Below are 17,281 nucleotides of genomic sequence, written 5' to 3' on the forward strand. Positions count from 1 at the left end.
AATTGTGGAGGATCCAGGCGTTTTTTGTCAGCGTGTCTTTTCATACGCTCGGATGACAGAAGGAGTGCGGACCGGGTACTCTCCCATATGGAGGAAAATTTGCTAATGAGAGATTCCGCAGCCGGGTTGTCCACAGAGGTGGAGACAGGAAAAGGAATCCGAGGATGCTGACCAAAGACTACAAAAAACGGGGATTTGGAGGAGGATTCGCTCTCGTGATTATTATAAGAGAACTCGGCCCATGGTAGGAGATCCACCCAGTCAGAATGGTGGGCATTAATGAAGTGCCGGAGGTAACTGGTCAGGTTCTGATTGATCCGCTCCACTTGACCATTGGACTGTGGGTGGTAAGCGGAAGAGAAGTCCAGGGTGACGTCTAGTAGTTTACAAGTGGCTCTCCAGAAACGTGAGGTGAACTGTACCCCACGATCCGACACGATGTGGAGGGGCAGGCCATGAAGACGGAAGATGTGGCGGATAAAGTCTTTAGCCAGCTCGGGTGCAGACGGAAGGCCTGGCAGGGGAATAAAGTGAGCCATCTTGGAAAAGCGGTCAGCGACCACCTAAATGACCGTACAACCGGCAGAGACGGGGAGATCAGTTATAAAGTCCATTGCTATATGCTGCCAGGGGACAGCAGGTACAGGAAGCGGAAGGAGGCGTCCGGCTGGCAGATGTCTCGGGACTTTGTTGCGGGCGCAGGACACACAGGCAGAAACAAAGTCTATTATGTCCTTGTGCAGGGTAGGCCACCAATAGTGCCGGGCAATAAGCTGGAGGGTCTTTTTCTGACCGGCGTGGCCAGCTAGTTTAGACGAATGGCCCCAGTGTAGGATCTTCTCCCGATCAGGTACTGAAACAAACGTCTTACCGGGAGGGAGACGATTTAGACTCACGGGAGCCACCTGCATTACTCTGGCGGGATCGATGATATGTTTAGGTTCTTCCTCGAGATCGGACACCAGAAAGGATCGGGACAAGGCGTCTGCTTTGACGTTTTTGTCAGCCGGGCGAAAATGAAGAACAAAATCAAAGCGAGCAAAAAACAAGGACCACCGGGCTTGGCGCGGGTTAAGTCTCTGGGCATGCTGGAGGTAAGCCAAGTTCTTGTGGTCAGTGTAAATTATTACCGGATGAAGAGCCCCCTCGAGTAGGTAACGCCACTCCTCCAACGCCAGCTTGATGGCCAATAACTCTCGGTCTCCTATGGAATAGTTGCGCTCAGAAGAGGAGAAGAGTTTGGAGAAGAAGCCACAAGTTACCATTCTCCCGGAAGATGATTTTTGAGTAAGTACCGCTCCGGCTCCAGAGGAGGAGGCGTCAACTTCCAGGAAGAACTGCTTGTTGCCGTCCGGCGATGCAGCACCGGGGCGGAAGAGAAGGCCTGTTTTAGGGAAAGAAAGGCCTCCTCTGCTTCGGGCGGCCACTCTTTGGGATTAGTACCCTTACGGGTGAGCGCGGAAATTGGGGCAGTCCGGGAAGAGAAGTGCGGGATGAAGAGGCGGTAATAGTTGGCGAAGCCCAGGAACCGTTGAATAGCCTTCAACCCCTCTGGTCGGGGCCATTTCTCGATGGCAGACAGTTTCTCAGGATCCATTTGTAGGCCGGTCTGAGAGATAATGTAGCCCAGAAACGGAAGCGAGGTCTGCTCAAAGAGGCACTTCTCATATTTAGCATAGAGATGGTTCTGCCTGAGCCTGAGCAGGACCTGACGAACATCCCTCCGATGAGTCTGGAGATCCGGAGAGAAGACCAAGATGTCGTCCAGGTACACCACTACGCAGGAGTAGAGAAGGTCCCGGAAGATGTCATTGACCAACTCTTGAAAGACGGCAGGAGCGTTACAGAGGCCAAAGGGCATTACCAGATATTCATAGTGGCCGTCCCGGGTGTTGAATGCCGTCTTCCATTCATCCCCCTGACGGATACGAACCAGGTTGTACGCCCCACGGAGGTCCAGTTTGGTGAAGATTCTAGCCCCCCTCAGACGATCAAATAACTCCGGAATGAGCGGAAGGGGGTACTTATTCTTCACAGTGATCTGGTTAAGGCCTCTATAGTCTATACAGGGACGGAGAGAGCCGTCCTTCTTTTTGACGAAAAAGAAGCCTGCTCCCGCCGGGGAGGTAGATTTCCGGATGAATCCCCTGGCCAGATTCTCCTCAATATATTCAGACATCGACCGGGTCTCAGCAGCGGATAATGGATAAATACGCCCACGGGGAGGAGAAGTACCAGGTAACAGGTCGATAGGGCAGTCGTATGGTCTATGAGGGGGTAGTGTCTCTGCCTCCTTTTTATTAAAGACATCAGCATAAGACCAATAAGGAATCGGAAGTCCAGGTAGATTAGCTGGGGTAGGAGAAGGACGGACGGGATGAACGGGAACCAGGCAGGTCTTATGGCAGCCCTGTCCCCAGCGAAGGACTTCTCCGGTCTGCCAGTCAAGAACGGGTGCATGTTTCTGGAGCCAAGGTAGGCCTAGCAAGAGGGCGTGAGAGAGTCCAGGCAGAACATGGAAGGAGATACTTTCAGAATGCAGCATTCCCACCTGCAGAGTAATGGATTCGGTGATGAGTTGGATGGGGCGTGGTAAGAGCCCCCCATCCACGGCAGCAACAGACAAGGGTACAGCCAGAGGTTTGGTGGGGATGCGGTATTTCTCTACCAGGGACTGTGAAATAAGATTCCCGGCTGCTCCAGAGTCCAGTTGGGCTAGTTCGAAATAACGGTTCTCCCCGTAGACGATTGAAACTGACAACAGCAGGGATGGAGAGGATTTATTTTTGTCTAGGTGGACCTCTCTGGCACGCTCCTGGAACCGTAGGTCAATCCGGGTGGCAAGAGTTATTAAGTCATCGAGAGTGGTAGGAATGTCCCGACCGGCAAGTTCATCTTTAATACGGCCGGACAGACCCTCCCATAAGACGGAAACCAGAGCGTCGTTATCCCAGGCCAGCTCCGAGGCAAGGGTACGGAACCGTATGGCATATTGGCCCACGGTGAGACTTTCCTGACGGAGGCGTAGCAACGATGATGTGGATGAGGTCTTCCGTCCGGGTTCGTCGAAGACTTTCCGGAAAGCCGTGAGAAAAGCAGGCAAGTTGGACACCAGGGGGTCTCCTCTCTCCCATAGAGGATTTAGCCAGGCCAGGGCCTCCCCGGTGAGATGGGACATGATGAATGCAATTTTGGCTCGGTCGGAGTTAAACTGGTGGGACAATAGTTCAAAGTGCAGGGTGCACTGATTTATGAAGCCCCGAGCCTGGGCTGAGTCGCCTCCGAAGCGAGGAGGTGCAGAAAGCCGAGGTCCGGGGTAGGATATCATGGTGTTAGTGGACAGCGGAGCTGCCGGATTGCGAGACATGGCACTGGCGGAGGTTGTTGGTGGAGCAGTCAGAGTTTCCAGGCGAGTATTGACATTCCGCAGGTGACCCAGGATGGACTCCTGTTGGGACCTCTGACGGGACAGTTCATGACACAGGTCCGAGAGCGAGGGAGCTTGGGTGCCACCGGGTTCCATGGCCCGAGCAAACTGTAACGGGTCTGGGAGGCGGAACCTCTGGGCTACTATACAAGGGAGCGGTCCTTGTAAGGGAGCGGGTGGCGACCAGGCAGGCAGTCACAGCAGGTGACCGGGACAGTCTCTGGGTGTACGGGCAGGAGGTCACGGCAAGTGATCAGGGCAGTCTCTGGAAGAACGGGCTGGAGGTCACGGCAAGTGACCGGGGCAGTCTCTGGAAGAACGGGCTGGAGGTCACGGCAAGTGACCGGGGCAGTCTCTAGGTAAAGGGTAGGTACGACCTGTGATGGCTGAACCTCCAGGTAGGCTAGCAAGGCAGATGGAGGATGTGTGCTCCCAGGTGAGCAAGCGAGAGTCTCTGGAATAGCAGGTGGTCACAGCACGTGACGGCGGAGCCTCCAGGTAGGCAAGCAGGCAGGTAGCGGAGAAGCGCTCCCAGGTGAGCGGGCAAGAGTCTGGAATAGCTGGTGGTCACAGCACGTGACAGCGGAGCCTCCGGGCTGGCAAGCAGGCAGGTAGCGGAGAAGCGCTCCCAGGTGAGCGGGCAAGAGTCTGGAATAGCTGGTGGTCACAGCACGTGACAGCGGAGCCTCCGGGCAGGCAAGCAGGCAGGTAGCGGAGAAGCGCTCCCAGGTGAGCGGGCAAGCTGGTCCATAGACAGACTGACCGGAGTTGTAAGGCAGACCGTCGGACCTCAGGCAAGCAGGCAGGTAGCTGATGTGTGCTCCCAGGTGAGCGGGCAAGTTGGTCCTTAGACAGACTGACCGGAGTTGTAAGGCAGACCGTCGGACCTCAGGCAGGCAGGCAGGTAACAGGAAATCAGGCAGGATTAGGACAGCAAGCTGGCAGGAATCTGGCAGGTAACTGGCAGGTAACTGGCAAGGGACCTGAGGGCTGAAGCAGAGTAGAACGGTGCAACAACATTGCTCGGGCACCTCCATTTTGGAGGAGGTGCCTTATATATGGTAAAGTCCTCCGGCCATTGGCCGGGGACTCCTTAGGACGGCGCGCGCGGCCCCTTTAAGAGGGAGGGAGGGCGCGCGCGCGCGCCCTAAGCACAGTGGCCGGGAAGGAGCACGCGCTGCCAGCAGAGCGGGAGAGGGACGCCGGGCACGGAGCAGAGCGGTGAGGGGAACAGCGTCCCTGCCTAGCAGAGGGCAGGGACGCCGGCACTACAACAGGTAAGAGGAGTGTGTATGGCGCCGGGGATGGCGGTATGCATAGACACTGAACGCATACCGCAATCTCCGGCGCCATACTTACATGACCGGGAGGAGTGTTGATGCGGCGCCTCTCTTCTCGCCGTAGACCGAGGCAGGAGTGAGGCGTTGGCGCATGCGGATAGCGCCATCCGGCGCCATTTTACTGAAGACACATTTACAGTGTGTCTTCAGCAAAATGGCGCCGGACAGCGTGGTATGGGCACGCGCGTACTCCGGCGCCACACTCCTCCCCCAGCCTCCGGCACAACGGGACACAGCAACGCTGGAGCACAGGGAAGAAAGGTGAGTATAAGTGGGTTTTTTTTGTATGTGTGCAGCGTGAAAGGGATGAGGGGTGCCATATATACCAGGATTGGGGGATGAGGGGGCCACACATACCAGGATTGGGGGATGAGGGGGCCACACATACCAGGATTGGGGGATGAGGGGGCCACACATACCAGGATTTTGGGATGAGGGGTGCCATGTATACCAGGATGAGGGATACCATACATACCAGAATAGGGATGTTGGGTACCATGCATACTAGGATGAGGGATGGGGTGCCATGCATACCAGGATGAGGGGTACCATGCATACCAAAATAGGAATACGGGGTACCATGCATACCAGGATTGAGGGATGAGGAGGCCATACATACCAGAATTGGGATGAGGGGTGCCATGTATACCAGGATGAGGGGTACCATACATACCAGAATAGGGATGCGGAGTACCATGCATTCCAGGATTGGGGATGAGGAAGCCATGCATACCAGGATTGGGATGAGGGGTGCCATGTATATCAAGTTTGGGATGAGGGGGCCATGCATACCAGGATTGGGGATGAGGGGTGCCATGTATACCAGGATTGGGGATGAGGGGCACCATGCATACCAGGATTTGGGTTGAGGGGTGCCATGCATACCAGGATAGGGATGAGGGGTACCATGCATACCAGGATAGGGATGAGGGGTACCATGCATACCAGGATAGGGATCTGGGGGGGCCATGCATACCAGGATTCGGATGAAGGGCCATGTCTACCAGGATAGGGATGAGGGGTACCATGTATATCAGGATGAGGGATGGGGTGCCATGCATACCAGGATAGGGATGAGGGGTACCATTCATACCAGGATGAGGTGTACCATACATATCAGAATAGGGATGAAGGATGGGGTACCATGCATACCAGGATTGGGTAAGAGGGAGCCATGCATACCAGGATGAGGGGCGCCATGCATGCCAGGATTGGGGATGAGGGGTGCCATGCATATCAGGATTGGGGATGAGGGGTTCCATGCATTCCAGGATTGGGGGTGAGGGGTGCCATGCATACAGGATTGGGGGTGAGGGGTGCCATGCATACCAGGATTGGGGATGAGGGGTGCCATGCATATCAGGATTGGGGATGAGGGGTTCCATGCATTCCAGGATTGGGGGTGAGGGGTGCCATGCATACAGGATTGGGGGTGAGGGGTGCCATGCATACCAGGATTGGGGATGAGGGGTGCCATGCATACCAGGATTGGGGATGAGGGGTGCCATGCATACCAGGATTGGGGAAGAGGGGTGCCATGCATACCAGGATTGGGGGTGAGGGGTACCATGCATACCAGGATTGGTGGTGAGGGGTACCATGCATACCAGGATAGGGATGAGGGCGGCACATAACAGGATGGAGGAACAGGATTGGGGAGCACAAATAGCAGGATGGGGGCAGCACAAATAGCAGGAGGGGGGTAGCACATACCAGCATGGGAAAACATATACCAATAAAAATGCTCGCCACCCGGGCGTAGAATGGGCTCAATAGCTAGTTGGTATATAGTAGTGTGGGAAAAGACTCCGTAAAACACGTATTTTATTCCTGCTCTTCCTGTGCACTCAGGTCCGGTAGGTGGTTTTTTAATTGGTGATTGACTATCACAGCATGCACACTTACAAAAGGAAAACTGTCAATCATTGATTAGGACCGCCCACTGGACCTGAGTGCACAGGAGGAGCAGGGATTTCAACTCTGTTCAACTCCATCTGCTCTATAACTTGCTGGCAGATTGCACTGCATTTGAAAGCTGACAGGTTCCCTTTAACAATATATGTGTCATGAAAGTCAGCCGCCATCTTAGGTATGATACGTCATACCTGAGGATATTCCCTATTGCCATTTCTAAACATCCCTCACACAGCTTCTACCATGTCACATTTCTGCAGCCCCTGGTAAACAGAGCAATTCGCCCCCACCTCTGGAGATCAGTCTCCAGAAACTTCTTTGATATGGTAAATAGATGGGCCAGTTTTGCCGTGTCCAAGCAGGACCGAGTCAGCTAGGCCCCAGGGGGGTAATTAACACCTGGCTGTCACTGGAAACCAGAAGCAAACCATTTGTGCAAGCCTGCAAACCTTTCCATTGTCTGAAGAAACCATGTGCTTTCCTTGTGGAAAATGGCCGCCAACAGCTGCAGATACTATCCATTCATAACCACACGATACAAGTTAGGGAACCCGAATAAAATGTATCATGTGGGGAAGGTGCCCGCGGACACAATCATGGGACTTATAAATCCATGAGTGGCCTGGAAAGCTAGATATATAGAAGAACCATATACAAGGTCCCAGGGGAGGCATGTTTAGAGTCAATAGCTTCCCCAGAAGAGTAGGATCACGACGAAACCTCTGGTGATACGATGAGATCACCCCAGGGAAAGTTATGGGTACTTTTCTAAAATGGAGCTAAAATGAGCATTGGTGGGGGGGCGGGGCTTAGTAAACTGACATCACCAAGAGTGGGCGTGACAGGACTTTAGCATAGCCGACAGCCAGAAACCCCCTCAGTTTGACCCAGGAGATGCTGTGAACAACTCCTAACGTCGGGTCCAGGTCTCTGAGTGGGAGGAGCACCTTTGCCATGTGCTACTGAGGCCTGGACGACTGCAACTAAGCTTGAACCACAAGAACGGTAACTGATTTATTGTTGTTATTCCTGTGTTTTGTAATTCTAATTGTTATATCTCTTATTCTGGCCAAATACCGTTGTATAGTTAATTGTATAGCCTTGTAATCTAGTGTATTCTTATAATCGATTAAATCATAAATTAATCGTGGGCTGTACCCTTTACTCTGCATATACGAATCCATTGGTCCGGAAACGCTTGGCTGAAATGCTACCGGGTTGGTTTCTGACCCGATACAAGTCTATTAACGGACTGGGCTTGTATCAAACGAGAACTGGTGGCAGCATACCATCTGGGGGATTTGAGGCAGGCTGGCAGTGACGGTTGGAGGTGTGGATATATATTGCTGGCGCAGCCAGGGAAATATATATACCGCCCTCACTGCAGAGGGCCTCAAATACCCAGAGGCCTACAGGACGGCCTCTCCGGCGACCACTCACTCTAGGTGCAGTACCTTGACTGACCTGAGAGGAAAGGGGGCGCCAGAGAGTTGTTCCTGTATCGTAGCGTCACGGATTGGTGACGTGTAAGGGACAACACACCACCGTGTTTTCCCCCGCTGGTAGCAGCTTCCTGGCACTACTTACTCTAGGTGCAGTACCTTGACTCACCTGAGAGGTAAGGGGGCGCCAGAGAGCTGCACCCACTGGCCGGCATTCATCACATTGGTGGCAGAGCAGTGGGATTGCAGAGTATAGTGTACGTGGGATCCCTACTCACAGACACTAAAGACTGCCAGTGGTAATTTCCACTGCTGGAGTCTTAAGGTCAGCCCAACACTAGACGGTCAGAGTAAAATTATAACAAGGTGTGTGCAAACTAAGGGTTGCAGCGGTGTCAGTGACCCAAGGTTACCAAGATGGCGGAAGGCACCAGGAACAAAGTGAAGGAGAAGACCAATGCTTTGGTCGGTGAGCAGGCGGGGGAGGACAATGTTACTCATGGTGGGGAGGAGCTCAGCTCGGGCACCTCAAGGAGCCAGTCCCCAGTAGTCGGTCCCGCAGTGGACTGCCCACCGCCTGCCCACCACAGCCTGTCCAGCATGGATGCCCTCCTGCAATCGGCCCTGGCCAGTCAGCGGTCTGAGGACACCGCCACTTTTCGGCTCCTCATGGATGAGGCGGAGCGTGCAGAACGAGAGGCGGAGCGTGCAGAACGAGAGGCGGAGTGTGCAGAACGAGCTACGGAGCGCAAGCATTAACTGGACCTGGCTCAGCGTAGATTCCATCCAGCACCTCCAGCACAGCAGGAGGCGAAGACCTGTAAAGTCCGAGCCGAGGACTTCCCCCTGCTTGAGAAAGATGGAGACCTGGACTCCTTTCTGGTGGCACTCGAAAGGACCTGCCTTCAGCACCATCTGGCCCAGGATCAGTGGGCAAGATACCTGACCCCCCATTTGAGGGGTAAGTCCCTGGATGCCTTGGGGGACTTACCTGCCGGGGAGGTACAGGACTACGACAGCATCAAGCGGGCCCTGATCCTGCAGTACAACCTCACTCCGGAGTCTTACCGCCAGAAGTTCCGGAGCCTGCTGCGTGGCCCCAAGGACACCTGGACCGATCATATGCGGGCGCTGTTGAGAGCCGCAGAGCACTGGACCTCGGGTCTAGCGCTTACTACCCATCAGGAGGTCCAGGAACTATTCGTCACGGAGCAGTTCTTGTGGAACTGCCCAGAGGACCTCTGACTGTTCCTCCGTGACCGCAAACCAACGGGGGCTTCTGCTACAGCCGCCCTGGCAGATGAGTATGCCAATAACAGGGCGCCTGAGCCGAAGAAGTCTGCCAGCAGCACCTGGAGAGGGGGTAAGCCCAATCCTGCCCCTGTTTCCCCAGCCCCCAGAACACAAGGGGTGTATCCCCCTGTTGCCCTCTCCAGGCAAGGAGCAGACGTAAGACGTTGTCATCATTGCAACAAGCCAGGACACTTTAGGGCTGAGTGTTCCCAGCGCCAAAGGGCCCCATCCCAGTCCCAGAGAGCGCCCAATGTTCTGTGTGTGGGAGGGGGTGGTGGTAGGTCCCTGGACAATATCCAACCCATCACCATAGGCCGTTCTGCGGTCATGGGACTGCGGGACACTGCGCTGAACGAACCCTGGTACGGCCTGAGGTGGTGTCCCCTCAAGACCTTGTACCGGGAAAGACTCTTTCCGTCTCTGGGATTGGAGGCGTGGAGCCGGCACTTCCAGTTGGCATGGTGTATTTGGATTGGGGTGCCGGGAAGGGGATGCGGGAGGTGGGAGTAACACCAAATATTCCCGCAAACGTTTTATTAGGGACCGACTTGGGGCGGCTAGTGTCGCAGTATGTACCCACTGAACCCCCAAGTTCAGCCCCCCAAAATGTCTTGATTTATCTGCTTCTAACACCAATAATGTTGTATGGAGTGTGTCTCCTGCGGAGGAGGAGGGAGTGGAACCTGAGAGTAACCCACACACAGACACAACACAAACAGGGTTGTTAGTGAGAGCAGGTGAGGAAGGTGAGGATGCCCCCAGAGGTGCTCAGCCAGCGCACAGGGATCTCTTGTTCTCCAGTGAGGGAGGAGGGAGGCAGGATCCTGTAGAGGGAGGCTCAGGGATGGAGAGGAAGGATGCTACCGGCAGTGTAGGGCTTCCAGGAGAATCCAGGCCGCTGAGTCTAGGGCCTCTGCAGGGGGGGCTCAAGCCATGGGGGGTGGGGTTGTCCCAGGAGAGGAACCGCCAGGTAAGACCCCAGAGCAGGAGTTCCCCATGTCCGGGATGTCGACAGGACTAGGAAGCCTGCCTGATCTGGCGGCTTGGTCAGAAACCGAGGGGAAGCGGGCACTACCCACGGTCACAGCGGTCATAGCCGCTGTCACCAGGAGTGGGAGCGCCGGATCCCAAGGAGTCTCGCAAAGGTCCGAAGGCTTCCCCATTTCTGACCAAGTGGCAGCTGGGTCAGACAGCGGCCAGGAGACATGTCCGGAGGTGCTGACGGAAGATGTGGCAGTTTCTTTGATTCTTGCCCCATCGAGTCAGGAGTTTCGGGCTGCGTTGGAAGCCGACGACAGCCTGAAAGCGCTCAAGGAGCGGGCGGCACAGCCTCCCCAGGACTCAGACGGCGAGCATGTGGTCTGGGACCAGGGACGGCTGTACCGGATGACGGTCCAGCAGGGTTCACCGGAGGCGTGGCCCAGGGACCGACAGTTAGTGGTACCCTATCCGTTCAGGGCGGAATTGTTGCGGCTCGCACACGAGATTCCGATGGCCGGACACCTGGGGATGGCTAAAACCAAGGCCAGGATAGCTCAGCATTTCTACTGGCCTGGGATGGGAGCCGAGGCGACGGCCTACTGCAAGTCGTGTGTCACCAGTCAGAGGGTGGGGAAGTCAGGGCGGCGCTCCAAAGCCCCACTGATACCTCTGCCAATCATTGGAGAGCCTTTCTCGAGGGTGGCTGTGGATCTCGTGGGACCCCTGCCCACTGGCCCCCACGGGAAACGCTTCATACTGACTGTAGTAGACTACGCCACCCGGTACCCGGAAGCGGTAATTTTGTCGTCCACTAAGGCCGACAAAGTGGCAACCGCCTTATTGGAGATTTTCTCCAGAGTATGATTTCCCCTGGAAATGCTCACTGATCAGGGGACCCAGTTCATGTCGGGGCTGATGGAGTCCCTATGTAAGCAAATACAGGTGCAACACCTGGTGGCCAGCCTGTATCACCCACAGACTAATAGCCTGTGTGAGCGGTTCAATGGCATCTTGAAACAGATGCTTAAGATGTTCGCTGACTCCTACGGGAGCGACTGGGAACGTCTTCTCCCGCACCTGCTATTTGCTTACCGGGAGGCTCCGCAGGCCTCAACGGGGTTCTCCCCCTTTGAGCTCCTGTACGAGCGACGTGTACGGGGACCCCTGGCTCTCGTGAAGGAAGCATGGGAAGAGGATTTAGCCACCTCGGAGGTGTCGGTCATCGAGTATGTCGCGCGCGACCGGGACAGGATGATGGCCTTGGCAAAGCTGATGCAGGACAATATGGCCCAGGCCCAGGCCGGCCAGAAGCGGTGGTACGACCAGAATGCTTGTGAGAGGACCTACCAGGTGGGTCAAAAAGTGTGGGTACTGGTCCCCTTACCACAGAACAAGCTTCAGGCAGACTGGGAAGGTCCATATCTCGAGCACCAGAAACTCAACGCCGTCACTTATCTGGTCACCCTGGACCACGCCCGTGGAAGGAGGAAGGCCTTCCACGTGAACATGATGAAGGCTCATCATGAGCGGGAAGCATATGCCCACCCAGTGTGCAACCTTCCTGAGGAGGGAGAAGTAGAAACCCTCCTGGATCTGCTCGCCCAAGCCAAGGCGGGTGGATCCATCGAGGATGTGAGGGTTGGCCACCAGCTCACAGAGGACCAACGGTCCCAGCTGGAGGCCACCCTGCACTCCTTCCGGGAGCTGTTCAGCAGCCTGCCCGGATGGACTGAGATGGCTGTCTACGACGTGGTCACCGGCGATCACCCCCCGATCCGGCGTTCAGCATATCGGGTCTCTTTCGAGGTGCAGGAAACCTGTGCCAAGAGATAGACGAGATGCTGAAGCTGGGGGTGATCCAGGCATCCAACAGCGCGTGGGCCTCACCTGTAGTTCTCGTTCCTAAAAAGGACCGAACTACGCGGTTCTGCATGGACTACCGGGGGCTCAACGCGGTGACGGTCCCCGATGCGTTTCCCATACCATGCATCGATGACCTGCTCGATCGTATGGTCAGGGCCCAGTACCTGACCATCATGGATCTGAGCCGGGGATACGGCAAGGGAACGCTCTGCCTTTATCACCCCTTTTGGACTATACAAGTCCACAGTGATGCCATTCGACATGAGGAATGCCCCTGCCACTTTTCAGCGGATGGTCAATACGCTGCTTGAGGGACTTGGAGGGTACGCGGCTGAGTACTTGGACGATATTGCAGTCTTCAGTCCCACCTGGGAGGATCACCTAGAGCACCTGCAGCAGGTGCTCGGTTGGATCCACCGGGCAGGCTTGACCATCAAGCCGGAAAAGTGCCAGCTGGGCATGAGTGAGGTCCTCTACCTGGGTCACCAGGTAGGCGGGGGTGTTCTGAAGCCAGAACCTGGAAAAGTGGATGCCATCGCATCCTGGCCCACCCCCAGGACCAAAAAGCAGGTGCTGTCCTTCTTGGGGACTGACGGGTACTACAGGAGGTTCGTTCCACACTATAGCATCTTGGCCAAGCCCCTGACGGACCTCACCAAGAAGAAGCTGCCTGTCGCAGTCGACTGGACTGTCGCCTGCGAGACAGCCTTCAGGGCACTCAAGACCGCCCTAAGTAGCTCCCCTGTACTTCAAGCTGCTGACTTCGACCGGCCGTTTGTGGTACAGACCGACGCCAGTGACTTTGGCCTCAGTGCTGTACTAAGTCAGGTCAACACGACAGGCCAGGAACATCCTGTCTTGTACCTGAGCAGGAAAGCTACTGCCACGGGAGGTGGCCTACTCCATGGTGGAAAAGGAATGCCTGGCAATTGTATGGGCCCTGCAGCGTCTGCAGCCCTACTTGTACGGGAGCCATTTCACCGTGGAGACGGACCACAACCCCCTCAGCTGGTTACACACGGTCTCTGGGTCGAATGGAAGGATGCTACGCTGGAGCCTCGCTCTCCAGCAGTATCACTTCTCCATTCGCCACAGAAGAGGCTGTGACCACGGTAACGCTGACGGGTTATCCCGGCAAGGGGAGGGTGCAGAAGGATGCATGGGAGAACACAGGAGTGTGTTACCCCCTCGTGCCATCTTATAGGGGGAGGTGTCATGAAAGTCAGCCTCCATCTTAGGTATGATACGTCATACCTGAGAATATTCCCTATTGCCATTTCTAAACATCCCTCACACAGCTTCTACCATGTCACATTTCTGCAGCCCCTGGTAAACAGAGCAATTCGCCCCCACCTCTGGAGATCAGTCTCCAGAAACTTCTTTGATATGGTAAATAGATGGGCCAGTTTTGCTGTGTCCAAGCAGGACAGAGTCAGCTAGGCCCCAGGGGGGTAATTAACACCTGGCTGTCACTGGAAACCAGAAGCAAACCATTTGTGCAAGCCTGCAAACCTTTCCATTGTCTGAAGAAACCATGTGCTTTCCTTGTGGAAAATGGCCGCCAACAGCTGCAGATACTATCCATTCATAACCACACGATACAAGTTAGGGAACCCGAATAAAATGTATCATGTGGGGAAGGTGCCCGCGGACACAATCATGGGACTTATAAATCCATGAGTGGCCTGGAAAGCTAGATATTTAGAAGAACCATATACAAGGTCCCAGGGGAGGCATGTTTAGAGTCAATGGCTTCCCCAGAAGAGTAGGATCACGACGAGACCTCTGGTGATATGATGAGATCACCTCAGGGAAAATTATGAGTACTTTTCTAAAATGGAACTAAAATGAGCATTGGTAGGGGGGCGCGGGGCTTAGTAAACTGACATCACCAAGAGTGGGCGTGACAGGACTTTAGTATAGCCGACAGCCAGAAACCCCCTCAGTTTGGACCCAGGAGATGATGTGAACAACTCCTAACGTCGGGTCCCGGTCTCTGAGTGGGAGGATCACCTTTGCCATGTGCTACTGAAGCCTGGACGACTGCAACTAAGCTTGAACCTGTGGGACCGCAAATCCTCCATTGCACCTCAAGAACGGTAACTGTTTTATTGTTGTTATTCCTGTGTTTTGTAATTCTAATTGTTATATCTCTTATTCTTGCCAAATACCGTTGTATAGTTAATTGTATAGCCTTGTAATCTAGTGTATTCTTATAATCGATTAAATCATAAATTAATCGTGGGCTGTAACCTTTACTCTGCATATACGAATCCATTGGTCCGGAAACGCTTGGCTGAAACACTACTGGGTTGGTTCCTGACCCGATACAAGTCTATTAACGGACCGGGCTTGTATCAAATGAGAACTGGTGGCAGCATACCATCTGGGGGATTTGAGGAAGGCTGGCAGTGACGGTCGGAGGTGTGGATATATATTGCTGGTGCAGCCAGGGAAATATATATATCGCCCTCACTGCAGAGGGCCTCACTCACTGCAGAGGGCCTCAAATACCCAGAGGGCTACAGGACGGCCTCTCCGGCGACCACTCACTCTAGGTGCAGTACCTTGACTGACCTGAGAGGAAAGGGGGTGCCAGAGAGTTGTGTCTGTATCGTGGCATTACGGATTGGTGACGTGTAAGGGACAACACACCACCATGTTTTCCCCCGCTGGTAGCAGCTTCCTGGCACTATTTACTGTAGGTGCAGTACCTTGACTCACCTGAGAGGTAACGGGGCACCAGAGAGCTGCACCCACCGGCCGGCATTCATCACAATATGTATAGAATTTAATTTTATCATATAGCACAGTAACATCTATACCAGGAATAGAAAATACCTACATACTGTTATGAACAAAACACATTATGCATTATTACCAATAATACCACTATGCTAGGCTAATATAATACCACCAAACCATGACCACTACCATTACCAACACATAGTGAATGCATTATACTTCTACTAAAGAAAACACTATACAATTTTTTTTTACCAATAATACTGCTACACACTAAGCACTACAGAATGACTGAGTGACTGAATGACTGACTTGCACAACCAAACTGTTAGTAAACAAAAAAAATACTGTAGTGGTAGATGCCTGTTCTGCAGACTGTGATTACTGTAGAGTTAAGTTTAATGTCTTATAGTTGATGTTCTTTCTGATTGGAGTCGTTCACTTTTCACATCTCTTCTATTTGGCCCAGATCACCTAGCGAATTCTTGACAACTTGTATCTACAGAATGTGCAACACAATCACATTTTACTTTTCACATTTTTAGCATTGTCCCCACCAAATTCTTAACCTACACAAACTCTCCATCCTGCTGCCATCCCTAATTCTGTGGCTCAAGTAATTATGCCCCCTATGTGTCCACATCAATAATGATGCCCCCAGAGTGCCTCCTTCAATAATATTGACCCTAGACGCCCTTCCAGTAGGAATGTCCCTTTCAGTTATAACATCCCCAGAGTGCCCCATTCACAAATAATGCCCTCCAAGTAAAAATCCCCTCCAATGTTGCATCCCCTCTAAGAATGCATCACAGAAAAATCCCTCACCAAAGTGCGCTTCCAGTGTTGTCCTTCAGCAAAAATCCCCACCTTATGTTCCACCTTCTGTAATAATACTGTCGTCACTGCATTCTGAGTCTTCTATCCTTTGGATTACGATATTGGAGAGAGAGTGAGACACAGGACAGGATGTGTGTCAAACAAGCTCTAAACTTTATTACAAAGCCTGGGTTTTATATCCACCCTGAAGGCAGGAAACGGATTTACCATATATGGTTTGATAATACAGTTTTAGCACACAAAGACTAACTTCTATTCTCGTGCTTGTGTTGAAACATTCAATCGGACACATTGAATTAGACACATTAAATCAGATACATTCTGATGACTGGCAAGGACGCATTATTGATTCAAGAAGGAACATTCATAGCTGGTGTTTTTCTTTTGACCTAAAGTAACTTTCAGACTTATATAGCATAGATGGGGCTTTTGACTTGAGGGGCCTCATCTTCTGCTATAACATTCCATCCTTTTGTTCCTTCATTTATCAATACGAATCTCTATGTTTTCTTTTAGTACAACGCTGAATACACATTAGAAAAAGCTTAAAAACGAAATAAACCGCAAGACACATTAGTAAAACCTGAAAAATCGCTTGCACTATGCCAGCCAACCACCCACCGATACCTTTAAACCAATTTGCGGGATTTAGAAAGGAAAAGGTGTTTGCCCACCAGGAATCCTGGTTCTTAAGGTTGGCCTCATCATTTTGTTACGAGGTACCCACTCCCCTCCTTTAAATGCTATATACAACCTGGGAATTTTTTGTCCCGTCAGGTTCCCTTGCCACCACGGAAATTTTGTCCATCCTACTACGGGAATCCCAACAGTGGTATTCCACAGTCTCTGTGTGGCATTATTGGCCCAAGTATCTGAACAGTTCACCCAAAAGTTTATCTCTTCCCATGAGACTGGAACAGCGAGAAAGGGTATGCTAGTGGACGTCACAGGGGCATGTGTACATATCCAACAGTTAGCAATGGTCTGGTTTTGCTCCTTTAGTCCATCGATTAGAGCAAGATGGTGTCTAATGAATCTATTGTCATCTCCATCCATGGTGCCTAACGTAGTCCATGCACCTGTGGTCTCAAGTATGCAGGTAAGTATAAACAATGTCATCATTCTTTGTCCGCTGGTTCTCCTAGTATCTTTTTGCAATGGGACGCGTGGATCCAGGTCTCTTTTCCCTCTAGCTTAACGGCTGTACTTGTGGTCAACAGAACTTGAAAGGGTCTGTCAAACCGTGGATCTAGGCTTTTCCTCACGTGTCTTTTTATAACCACCCAGTCTCCAGGTTGCAGCGTATGGCTGCTAGAGTCTTGATCTGGATCTTTATGACAGCTACTTGTTTGGGTAGTTGTAGCGCATCAATTAACTGCTGGACCGCATCAGCATTCTTAATGGGGTGTCCTGCTGCCGTCAGGAAACCTCTTGACTTC

The 17,281-nt window shown here is 53.0% G+C and overlaps 1 long non-coding RNA gene across 2 annotated transcripts in view; it reads right to left on the reverse strand.

The window, feature by feature from the left end:
• Positions 1-15,998, reverse strand: part of LOC141271092 (uncharacterized) — a 163,485-nt gene extending 147,487 nt beyond the window's left edge. The window contains exon 1 of one of the 2 annotated variants that reach the window (XR_012321827.1): positions 15,873-15,998. This is a non-coding gene — a long non-coding RNA (uncharacterized lncRNA). Of the gene's footprint in view, positions 1-15,830 lie in introns of both variants that reach the window. The other variant, XR_012321826.1, reaches the window with a different exon arrangement.
• Between the last annotated feature and the right edge of the window lie 1,283 nt (positions 15,999-17,281).

Source organism: Phyllobates terribilis, unplaced genomic scaffold, assembly GCF_046119375.1.
Source record: "Phyllobates terribilis strain yellow unplaced genomic scaffold, ASM4611937v1 Scaffold_5__5_contigs__length_657084704, whole genome shotgun sequence".
Taxonomy (NCBI): Eukaryota; Metazoa; Chordata; class Amphibia; order Anura; family Dendrobatidae; genus Phyllobates; species Phyllobates terribilis.